Source organism: Aulonocara sp. 'chitande type north' Nkhata Bay, linkage group LG15 (genome assembly GCF_057382095.1).
Source record: "Aulonocara sp. 'chitande type north' Nkhata Bay isolate Kocher_YH1m ecotype deep benthic linkage group LG15, A_spYH_male_GT1.1, whole genome shotgun sequence".
Taxonomy (NCBI): domain Eukaryota; kingdom Metazoa; phylum Chordata; class Actinopteri; order Cichliformes; family Cichlidae; genus Aulonocara; species Aulonocara sp. 'chitande type north' Nkhata Bay.
The window spans coordinates 35,657,491-35,666,685 of record NC_141358.1 but is presented as its reverse complement, the minus strand read 5'-3'; the positions used below and the strand labels follow the sequence as shown (position 1 = coordinate 35,666,685).

General features: G+C 39.5%; 1 protein-coding gene across 3 annotated transcripts in view; it reads left to right on the top strand.

The window, feature by feature from the left end:
• Positions 1-7,744: 7,744 nt before the first annotated feature.
• The window catches only part of arid3a (AT-rich interactive domain 3A), a 47,589-nt gene continuing 46,138 nt past the window's right edge, over positions 7,745-9,195 (top strand). Inside the window, exon 1 of one of the 3 annotated variants that reach the window (XM_086263171.1) lies at positions 7,745-7,765. The gene's annotated coding sequence lies outside the window, so the exon portion shown is untranslated. Of the gene's footprint in view, positions 7,766-7,789; positions 8,087-9,195 lie in introns of those variants that run through there. The other 2 variants (XM_086263170.1, XM_086263172.1) reach the window with 2 other exon arrangements.

Genomic DNA, 9,195 nt, shown 5'->3' with positions numbered 1-9,195 from the left:
AGGGAGTGCAGAATTATTAGGCAAGTTGTATTTTTGAGGAATAATTTTATTATTGAACAACAACCATGTTCTCAATGAACCCAAAAAACTCATTAATATCAAAGCTGAATGTTTTTGGAAGTATTTTGTTATTTTCTGTATCACTGTGTTCAGCTTGGACAGGAATTTTATTTTAAGATGGCCAGCTTACAGGTTTCAGTGGGGTATGGAGGTGGAGGTGGATCACTATTTTTATAGGCTGAAACGTGTTAGAGCAGAAGTCAGAACCCTATGTACAGTCAGCCTTCATTTCCTTATAGAGCAAGGCTGGAAGACTGAGGCATCGTCCAACTTAATAAGCACAATACTGCTACAAAACACAATACCCTGCATTGCATTTGATCAGCACTAACACCTTTACGGTAATGTTAATATTCACTGACGCTGGTTAAAAAACACAAAACAAAAGAAAGGAATTCTGTTTTTACTGTGTGACATTTGAAAGAAAAGGAATCAGATTCCATTCGTGTTCTTGTTTACGATGACACATCCAGCATTCATCTGCTAATCAAACAATGTCAGCACAACTGAAATTATAGTTTCCGTGTGCAGAGTTCACAGACGTGGGAGCCACCCCTTGTGTCTTCATAATTTGACTTTGACTTCATATTTCATGCCATCTTGGAATTTTTGTACTTAAATTATATTATTATTATTAAATTATATTATTATTAAAGTACAGGGAGTGCAGAATTATTAGGCAAGTTGTATTTTTGAGGAATAATTTTATTATTGAACAACAACCATGTTCTCAATGAACCCAAAAAACTCATTAATATCAAAGCTGAATGTTTTTGGAAGTAGTTTTTAGTTTGTTTTTAGTTTTAGCTATTTTAGGGGGATATCTGTGTGTGCAGGTGACTATTACTGTGCATAATTATTAGGCAACTTAACAAAAAACAAATATATACCCATTTCAATTATTTATTTTTACCAGTGAAACCAATATAACATCTCCACATTCACAAATATACATTTCTGACATTCAAAAACAAAACAAAAACAAATCAGTGACCAATATAGCCACCTTTCTTTGCAAGGACACTCAAACGCCTGCCATCCATGGATTCTGTCAGTGTTTTGATCTGTTCACCATCAACATTGCGTGCAGCAGCAACCACAGCCTCCCAGACACTGTTCAGAGAGGTGTACTGTTTTTCCTCCTTGTAAATCTCACATTTGATGATGGACCACAGGTTCTCAATGGGGTTCAGATCAGGTGAACAAGGTGGCCATGTCATTAGTTTTTCTTCTTTTATACCCTTTCTTGCAGCCACGCTGTGGAGTACTTGGACGCGTGTGATGGAGCATTGTCCTGCATGAAAATCATGTTTTTCTTGAAGGATGCAGACTTCTTCCTGTACCACTGCTTGAAGAAGGTGTCTTCCAGAAACTGGCAGTAGGACTGGGAGTTGAGCTTGACTCCATCCTCAACCCGAAAAGGCCCCACAAGCTCATCTTTGATGATACCAGCCCAAACCAGTACTCCACCTCCACCTTGCTGGCATCTGAGTCGGACTGGAGCTCTCTGCCCTTTACCAATCCAGCCACGGGCCCATCCATCTGGCCCATCAAGACTCACTCTCATTTCATCAGTCCTTAAAACCTTAGAAAAACCAGTCTTGAGATATTTCTTGGCCCAGTCTTGACGTTTCAGCTTGTGTGTCTTCTTCAGTGGTGGTCGTCTTTCAGCCTTTCTTACCTTGGCCATGTCTCTGAGTATTGCACACCTTGTGCTTTTGGGCACTCCAGTGATGTTGCAGCTCTGAAATATGGCCAAACTGGTGGCAAGTGGCATCTTGGCAGCTGCACGCTTGACTTTTGCGCCTTGGTTTTTCCACACGCTTCTTGCGACCCTGTTGACTATTTTGAATGAAACGCTTGATTGTTTGATGATCACGCTTCAGAAGCTTTGCAATTTTGAGACTGCTGCATCCCTCTGCAAGATATCTCACTATTTTTGACTTTTCTGAGCCTGTCAAGTCCTTCTTTTGACCCATTTTGCCAAAGGAAAGGAAGTTGCCTAATAATTATGCACACCTGATATAGGGTGTTGATGTCATTAGACCACACCCCTCATTACAGAGATGCACATCACCTAATATGCTTAATTGGTAGTAGGCTTTCGAGCCTATACAGCTTGGAGTAAGACAACATGCATGAAGAGGATGATGTGGACAAAATACTCATTTGCCTAATAATTCTGCACTCCCTGTATTTCATAAAAGAAAACTACAACGGACAGCGCTGGACATTTAAGACCGAAAGACAATTTCAAGATGAGACAAATTATCAGTCCAAGGACACTCGATACATAAGACTTAACTGTCTCGGTGAACTCAAACGACTACTGAACGTTAGCTGTCGGGGAAATATCCAACATTTATCTGTCAGCCTAATCAAACAGATGTTGGCCTTGGATCCAAACCAGTGCATAACACCCTCAGAGGTTCTCCACCATCCCTTTTTCAACCCAGGCCTGCACTGAGTATCACAGGAGGACAAAACCTTGTGATCTCTCAGCAGTCTTCAAAACAGAAAGATCACAGAGAATCAATATCCAGCATTGCTTCAACCCCAGACAAAAATGACAAAAACACAAACAGGGATTGGAAAAAGGCATTAACAGCAGATATCATTGCAAGAATTAATTAAGCTGCTCCAATAATGATCACTTTGGCTTTTCTTTTTTTTTTTTTTTAATTTTCACTCCCCCCACCCCAACCAGTCGCGGCAGATGGCTGTCCCTTTATGAGCCTGGTTCTGTCGAAGGTTTCTTCCTTTTAGAAGGGAGTTTTTCCTTCCCACTGTCGCTCATTGCTTGCTCATAGGGAATCAGTTGATGGGGTGGCCAAAACTCTAGGGCAGGAGCCCCCAATCCCAGTCCACGATGGCTGGTGTCCCTGCAGGTTTTAGATGTGTCCTTGATCAACCACAGCTGATGTAAATGGATAAATTACCTTCTCAACGTGTCTTGAAGTTCTCCAGAGGCCTGGTAATGAACTAATCATGTGATTCAGGTGTGTTGACCCAGGGTGAGATCTAAAACCTGCAAGGACACCGGCCCTCATGGACTGGGATTGGGGACCCCTGCTCCAGGGGAACTAGCAATTCTTGTGAAAATTTAAAAGGAAAAAAAAAAGCCTAAAAAAATAAAAACAACTGATGAATATGTTCTTGAACTGAGGCACAATTTTGCATAAAATCCATTAAGTAATCTCTGTGTCAAGTTCTTAACAATATTCAAAGCGGAGCAGCGTACAACTTACCATTACATCGGTCCTTCAATCAGACCTAATTTGATCCAAATTGGAAATAAACTGGATGTTTATTAAATAAACCAGCTTTAAGCATCATCTAATTGTTGTTTGTAACTCTTTTTAAATATAGTGCAAACCTTTAGCCTCCTAGTAGACATACATGTTTTATAAATGGGAAAATCCTCTTTTCTTTAGAAAAGTTGAGCTCTGACCTTGAAGTCAAGGTCCCTGAGATTTAAACCTTACAGATTTTCAGTAAATGCAACCATGGTATTGATTTAAAAATTCTACATTGTCTCGTTCTTGAGTTATTGCATTCAGAAACTTGGGTGTCCACAGCACCCCGCCATATAACAGACTCAAAAGATTATGAGGTAGGTTTTTTTTGGTTTGTTTGTTTGTTTTCATAAAGACTACAACACAAAAATAACACAATTGGGAATATTATTGTCATTTTTTAAAACACTATTTTAATGTTATCTAATGTAGTGCAAAAAATAAATAACTAAATTGATAACTGGCACTGAGTCTTCTGTGTGCACACAGTCTGCATCAACACACAGGGGAACACTGAGACTTCAGAAGATTTTCACTGTATTTGTCTATTCAGCCACAACTTTCAGATTTTTCACATAACAAGCAGCATGGATTCTGTCCTCATCATTTCAGCTAGAAGTACTTTATAAGGTGGTCTTTCAAGTGAACATTGAACAGGGTTTGTACAGGTGCTTGAAATCCTTGAAAATGCTCATTCAGGATTTAGACATTTTTATATAATCCCCCCATTTTCAAAGGCTCAAATTGAATTGAACAAGCAAGTTTTATGGTTAATAATTGACTGTTTGGAGTGTAGAACTAATAGATATCAAATGTTGTTTCCTCCTTTACTGTATCTGCCTTCAGTTCTGGTTGCTTTTGCACTGTGAAGCTCTATCTGGTCAGCTTATGACTCCCCAAGTCATAAGCTGTCCCCACCCTAACTGACGGACTGAATTGTCGTGAAGCCTCTCTGTTTCCATTCATGAAGATGTCTCTTGATTGTAGTCTATCACAATGACATGGCAGTCTCCTCAAGATATGTTCATACCTTGAGTATTGAAGGGCCTGACTGCATGTGGTTTTGTGTTGTGCAGAAGCTTCAGCTAATGAAGGAGCATTTTGCCCTACAGTAATGTATTTTATGATCATTTACCTTTTACAACTAAATAATTGAACAGCAAAGTTGGGCTCTAATACTTCCCACAAGTGCAGTAACCACAACAAAACTAGTAACAACCACCAGAGAAAATAGAAACTTAAAAACATAACAGATCAAAGAATAACAACTTGATCTCTTTTCAGTGATGCCTTTCTGGAAAAGTATTTGTCAAAGAACAATGAGCACTAGATTTCCACTAGATGGTGTTATAGTAAAACACAAGCATAACCCTCATTTAGACAATTTAACCTGATACACAGTTTGTGACCATGTATTTACTCTTCTGGCACTTTGCTTTCACAATTTTGTATTTTTTTCACTACCTTTTGGCATGATCACCTTTTAATTTGTTTCTCATATTTGTGACAAAGAGACTGCACTGGAGGCAAACAAGACTGTGTAAATACATTCAGCAAGTTGGATTAGTTTCCAGTTTCTGCTGAAGACAAGCAAAAACCAGTCACTTCAGAAAGATGTTCAGAATAAAAGCTGTAAAACTGCCAAAGAGCAGCACGTGAAGGTAACCGACATGAAGATAACAGGGTAACAAATGCAAGTGAATATGAGCATCTTTTTATTTCGCAGCCTTCCGTAAAGATGCTGAAACACAGTTTATTGCTGTTTATCATGAGAGCACGGGTCAGAGATAAGATCCCTCCAGGCTAAACCCTTTAAATCTAAATACAAGCCCAAACCGATTGTCATATTTGCATGCCAAACACTGAGTAGCGCACAGGCCTAGCACTCAGTATTTACATGAAAACAGGAATACTTATTTTCTGTTTATGTAAGAATATAAGGGTGAGAACTGTGTGTCCATGTTCTCATTAAGTAATCCTTCCATTGTTGTCACTGAAGCTTTTGTCTGGCTGTTTATTTATATCTAAAAGCAAAATGACTGTTTTTGTATTTTGCTGTTAAAGCCGTCGCTCCTCATGCCAACCACACCCCTGCAGCAGTTCATTTGTACTGAAAACGCTTCGGGCTCTTTAATTATTTTGGTATCAAGTGTGAAATTAGAGCTGTCATTGCGACAGGGGCCCATTTGATTTTAATTACATGTCTCTCTGGGACCGGGGCAATGAGCAAACTGCTTTCCTGGATCCCATTTCACCTGATGAGGCAGACACGGGATCACTTTTCTGTTTTAAATATCTCGAGCTGTACATTTCAGCTAACAGCTGCAGCGGGCTATCAGCCAGTCAGCATTCACCTGTCTGATTCCCACATGATTTTTTTTTAAGCAAAGATGTAACCAGGAGCTTTTTTGGAAACTATCAGAGATAAAGGGCAGAAATGACCTCCAGATTATTTACCTGTGGCTAAAGGGATTATTTTCTGTGCACTTTTTGCAAGTTTAATCTGTGTGAAGGCATTGTGGTTTGTAATTTCTCCATTCCCAACTGTAACATTAGAGGCTGTTCCCGTGTTTTTACACACTGCACACTGATATGTAACACCTAAAGTTTGGGATTTTGAGACAGAAAAGTTTGTTTGGAAACAGATGTGTGCACTATTTCCTCATTTAAATGCGACGACATATAAGACATTTAAAATAATGCAGTTAAATAGAGTTTCAGCTGACAAAGAGGCGTAAGCTTCTATCAAAAAACAAAAACACAAAATAGCGGTTGTACAGTATTGCAATCGATTTTTATCTCAGTCTAATTTGCTAATTCAGATTACAGAGCTACACGTGTTGTGAAAGTAAAACGTTCAACCACTTTGCCACCTTCATATTTTCAAAATGAATGTTGCGACATGAAATAAAATGAAACCATCAACGATTAAGATAGAGCCAAATTAGACTCGATTAACCCTAAATGAAACGAGCTTCGCGTAAAAGCTCACTTTGGGCACTTTGAATTGGGATACTCCCTAAAAATGAGCACAGGAAACACAAATGGGTTTACACAACTTCTTTTTTTACTGAGCATTATAATTTTTTGATTGCAAACTTTATATAAAGTGTTTGGAGAAAGATTTTCATTGTTTTTCTCTGTTTGGGAGCAATTGTATTTTTTTATTACCATTTTATTAATCATTTATTCTAGTCAGATACCTTTTTTAGAGGCCTGAAGGTGCAAAAAAACAAACAAACACTGACTCTAATAACTAATGCAGGATATTTTTCCAGCCTGATCTATTAAAGCCTTGCAGTATGACAAACGCTGTGAAAAGTGATTAATAAAAGGTAAGATAAGATATCTTAATAATTAAAGGGGAATTCACAATTTTACAGAAGCAGAGTGGACACAGCTGGAATAAACAGATGCAGCATAACCTAGCAACAAAAATGCATACTATACAAGGTAGAAGAAATATCATATGCACATCGTTGGCATTTTAGATCCCAAGTACCAGCAAAACAGTAAAACAGTGTTTCATTGTGGGCTACAGAGATGATCAATCAAATATCGATCATATCGATACCAACTTTGGTATTGTATCAGATCATAGTTCAGTATGTTGCCCACTGTTAACCAATTTTTTAAATTAAAAAATGTATATGGTAATTAAAATATGTTCTAAATTTAGCAAATTAATGTTGATTCATCTCATAAACCACCTTTAAAATTTATAAATATCTGTATCCGCATTGGTATCTGTGATACTGGCCATATAATTACTTGTTATTGGCTACTGGGTTTATTTTTCCTTTAACGAAGGAAGCTAGACCAACAGAATTTAAAAATATAAAATATTTTCTATTTTATAATATTTTATAGAAATATTTTTATCTGGGAAATTGAATTCAGTCAGTTTGGCAGATTAAATAACCCTTTTCTGTTGTAGTTTGATTGTAAACAGCTTCACTGTGTCCTTACGCAAGTGGCTGTTTCTGCTCTACGCTACGTTTTATTTTTATTTATTCACATTTTAAACCCCTGTAATAGGCCCACGAAATGCCGCACATTAAACCACACCTTTTCCCCCTTCTCTTTCTGCGCCGCTACTTCTGACGTCTGTTGACACTGCTACGTTTACTTTAATTCACCTGCTACTGTCCATCTGTTAAATACCGCAGGGACACCAAATGCAAAGTGTGCCTGAAGTTTGCATCATCTGCTCTAACGTCCCCAGCTTTCTGCCCCACTCCAACTTTATAGCCCTGCACTTACCCTGCCGCGGGGGTTGGGGGCGTCCGGGAGGAAGAGGAGGGGAGGTTGGGGGGAGGTAGGGGAGGTTGGGGGGAGGTGGGAGGGCTGGCCCCTGCTGATTCAGAGGTTAGGAATTTGCATCTGATTGCTGTTTGTCAACCAATGATGTGAGTGTGCAAACCGGAGAGTCTCTCCACGCCTCTCTCTCCCTCTCTCTCTCTCTGTCTCCGTGTCTGTCTAGCGCCACGCAAATTCTAAAAAACACAATTACATGCGCAAGCCGATCGAGTGGGTGTCATGCAGTCACATGAAGCCACTTCATTTCTAGTCGATATACATGCTAATCACCTCTCTTCGACCTCGTTCCGGGGCTTTTTCCTCTGCGCGTAACCGGTGAGAGCGAGAGCACTCGGGATTCAGAGTCGGAGAAAACAAGGAATGTTTCTTCCGGTTCTGAGGAGTGAGAATACCGAACGGAAGCCGATGTGGTAAGTTTATTTTCTCTCTGTGTCTCGCTCGCTTTATTTGTGCTCGAGCTACCCTTTAAACTCCGTTCACTTTTCCGTGGCTTCCTCCTTGTGTTTGTCTCGTCATTTATTAGAAAGGACGCAGTTTTTTTTATCGATACGCTTTCAAATGTCTGATTAATTGCCTATTGCAAAGGTAGCGGATGGACTCAAGGACCGTGAATCACTCACAACGGTTAGATATTAACCATACGCTGATTGAAAGGGCACTTTTTTGTAAACTATTCCCCCAACACCCCTCAAATATTTATTTATATATATATGTATATATATATATATGTATATATGTGTGTGTGTGTGTGTGTGTGTGTGTGTGTGTATATATTTATTAATACTATGAAGGGTAAAAATAGAAAAGGTTGTCATTTTAATAACTAGCAGAGTTAGTCTCTGGTGTTACCTGGTAACCGTGTCACCGTAGTAATAAGGGCTATCAGTCGATTTCTGACCGTTACGTTGTCACTTCAACCACGTCCCAAACGTAAAGCCGTAAGTTCACACTGCAGGAGGATTAGTCACACTACACACCGGCTTCGTTACGTGCCAATAACAGACAAAGCGCTTTTTTCTTGCTGTTAAATCTTCGCGGCTAAAAGTGCAAATTAAAGTATGTGTGTGGGGGTTTTAAATAAACGTATATAAATATATGCATATATACATTTTGAACGACGTCTGACGCCGCGTCCCGTAGAGCTCGAACCCACACCGCCATTACACATCCACTGTATGATTGTGTAACATAAGTACATCCCATTGCCCTTTAAGTTAGATATAAAAGCCAGCGCATGTAACTGCAAGTACAGCTGGGGCCTTCACTGGAGGTCTGGCTGCCATGTTCTGCATTAGCTGGGAGGGGACGAGAAGAGAGGTGGTGGTGGTGTTTTTGCAGGGGGGAGTCACCGGAGACCAAAAGGTGGCTTTATGGACTACTTTGAAGCAGGTTTTTAAGACTGCTTCATGCCACTCACTTTAGTAAGAGCAGGCAGCCCCAAAGGCCTGTGCTAAGAAGCAAGGTTAACATATGTAGCTCCATAAGACTCTAAACCACAGTCACGCGACAGTGGACGTAA